General features: G+C 32.9%; 1 non-coding gene across 1 annotated transcript; it reads left to right on the forward strand.

Moving 5' to 3' along the window:
- The first annotated feature begins 2,085 nt into the window (after positions 1 to 2,085).
- Positions 2,086 to 2,157, forward strand: Trnac-gca (transfer RNA cysteine (anticodon GCA)). The gene has a single exon. It is a non-coding gene; the product is annotated as a tRNA-Cys (tRNA).
- The last annotated feature ends 789 nt before the right edge of the window (positions 2,158 to 2,946 follow it).

Genomic DNA, 2,946 nt, shown 5'->3' on the forward strand with positions numbered 1-2,946 from the left:
ATTGCTATTCTTTTCCGGTATTCTTAATGCTTTTGCATTTCTTCACTAACATATTCAAGGCCATTACTTTGATATTAAAGCAATCCACACTGACCACAGCAATTATCGTTCAAGAAAGTTCCCTAATTTTTCTGGTTTCAGGAGGTTTTATTTTAAGCATTATTATTTTTGCTTCTAAAATACCAGCTCATACCGCAGAAGTTATATGCAAGTACCGCTTAGCCTACGAAACGTATTTGGCAAAGTATGGTCAGTGCTGCTGTTCATCTAGTACAAGAGCATTGGGAATACTAAAGACCCTCACCTGCATTGAAACATTGCATCTCACCGTATTCAAGATGGTAAACATCAAAAGAAGTTTGATAATCACTTCCTTTGGATGCTTCTTGACATATGGCGTTTTGATTTTGCAGTTCGATCCTTTTAGTTAGGCTTTCCAGATTTCTGAAATGTTCAACCGGGACACCGGAAGCCCCCCCCCCTTGTTTATTCTCAATGCTATGTATAAATGGTTACTAATTATGGACCTAAAACAGGGTTAATAAAAAATGACATAAGTAGTTAAAATGTGAACATTTCACTTCTTAGATGTAAATATTTAGTTTAGTTACATGAAACACTTTGAATGAGAAATAAAAAATTGAACAGTAGATTTACTTTTTATTTTATTGGACTTTTGTAGACAGTGCTTTTTTTTTTTTTTTTTTTTGGTCTTGATCTTGCTGTAAAAATCCTCACAAGCTAATCCGGTATTAATTTCAAAAGTCAATGTTACAAATGATGAATTAATTATCCTAAATAATCCTTCACAGTTAATTATTTTTAGATCTTTTTTGCTCATTTGTAATCAAATTTATATTTTTCCGGGACATGAAGTAAACCGACCGGGACACCAGAATTTTGTCTGAAAACCGGGAACGTCCCGATCAAACCGGAACGTCTGGCAAGCCTAATTTTCGTTAAGGCTATGTGCAAAAAAGACATCCTTGTTTAGAAATATCCAAACAAAAATGTTTGTTCAAAATACCTCTTGTAATGAATGCAGAATTAAAAACTACTTTACATTTTCATAACAATATGCTATACATTATTCGTTCGAGCTAAAATAAGGCATATAATTTATAATTAAATGGAGCGAGCATTAACTAGATACAACAAATGTCAATACTGACCCAAACTCGGTCACATTTATGAAGAATATGTAACAAGTTACAGCCAACTAAGCCAGGGGCTAAGGCAGAATTACAAGCAAAATGCAGAAGGCCCGGTTATGACGCATAAGGTCCCTATATAGAGACTCTAATGACACCCAGAGACAGCAGTTTTGTCCTTGTTATGACTCATCAGTAAGGAATAATTAATAACTGAGCTAGAGGCAGACATTCTGTCACTGAAATAGAGATAGTGACGAGCGAATTTAGCCACACAATTCCTTGAGGACTCTAGCTGATGTGCTAAATTTAGCAACCAATTTGAAGGTAGTCTCAGCTTCAACGAGAGGACATGTGCCTCCAGCTCAGTTGTTAACTATTTCAGACTGATGAATTCACAACAAGGGCGAAACTACAGTTTCTGGATATCATGACCGGGCTCTCAATGTATTGCTTGCACATTTATGAACTAATCTATAGGTCTAACAAACTTTTTAAAGCGTTTGACTTTTGAGCATGTGGTGTTGTGGTGACTTTTGAGCACACATCGCAAGATGTGAATGGATTTCAATTTAAAAAAAAATGTGTAAGCAACTGGTACAGGTACGTAGATTAGAATTTAGGGCTATTAAGATTTTCTTTTTTCCATTTAAGGAATAATTGCGTTTAAATAACCAGACAAATATAATTCTATAGTAAGCAATAAAATCAAGTGATATTCCTTTACGTGTCGATAAACTCTCTCTCTCTCTCTATATATATATATAAAAAAAAAAAAAAAAACCCTTCGCGAATGGCATTTTAGTGTGCGGAGTTAAGCAGCAATTCAATCAATGCCTATCACCTAGTTTAATTACGCTTCCAAAGCAAGCTTTGACAAGCTTTAATCTTATCTTTAAGAACCAATGCGAAATTTTACAGCAAGCTACCAGCTGGGGGTATAGCTCAGTGGCAGAGCATTCGACTGCAGATCGAGAGGTCCCCGGTTCAAATCCGGGTGCCCCCTTCAGTTTTTCCCCTCTTTGTTATATAACTTTGTGCCATGATATTTAAAAGCTATCCATCTCGTTTATCTTTGTGGGACTTTTTTTACTTCAAAAAAACAAAACAAAAGATAAATAAAATAATAATAATAATAATAATAAATAAAATAAAATAATAATAAAAATAAAATAAAATAAAATACATGTAAATAAAATTAATTATACTTTTTAAAAATCCCAATATAATATTTTGAACATAATTCTGTAATAATATAGGTTGCCATTTTGTGTGTTTTCCTTCAAAGATATATTTTCTGTAATATAAAATGATGCTAACAGTTTACAAGATAAGAAAGCAATAAAGGCAGTTGAAAAACTTTAAACTTCAGATTTGTTAATTGTGAATAGGTTTTATTTTTATTCAGTAGTTATTTGTTCCTCTTTACTTGACTAAAACCTTTAATTATTTTTTTTATAAGTTAATGGATTTAACATTAGTCTCCTGTGTTTAATTTGCATAGAAGCTCTCTCCCTCCACTTCTTTTTAATTTCACGTAAAGTTTTGCAGTTTAGACCCGGAATTCAGACTATTTTAGCATTAAAATACTCGTTATGATCTGAAGACTTATATCACTCCCGCACTTCTTTTGTTAGAAATTAAGCCCTATCAGTCTCTATAAACTGTAGTTACACTACATGTATTAATTGAGGAGCAATTTATCAAAAGGGAACCTATCCACTTTTTAGAAAAACTCATTTAATGACATTTTTTATGTCTTTCAAATGACCTCAATCAAATCATTTGCTCTCAA

Source organism: Uloborus diversus, chromosome 8 (assembly GCF_026930045.1).
Source record: "Uloborus diversus isolate 005 chromosome 8, Udiv.v.3.1, whole genome shotgun sequence".
NCBI classification, from domain to species: Eukaryota; Metazoa; Arthropoda; class Arachnida; order Araneae; family Uloboridae; genus Uloborus; species Uloborus diversus.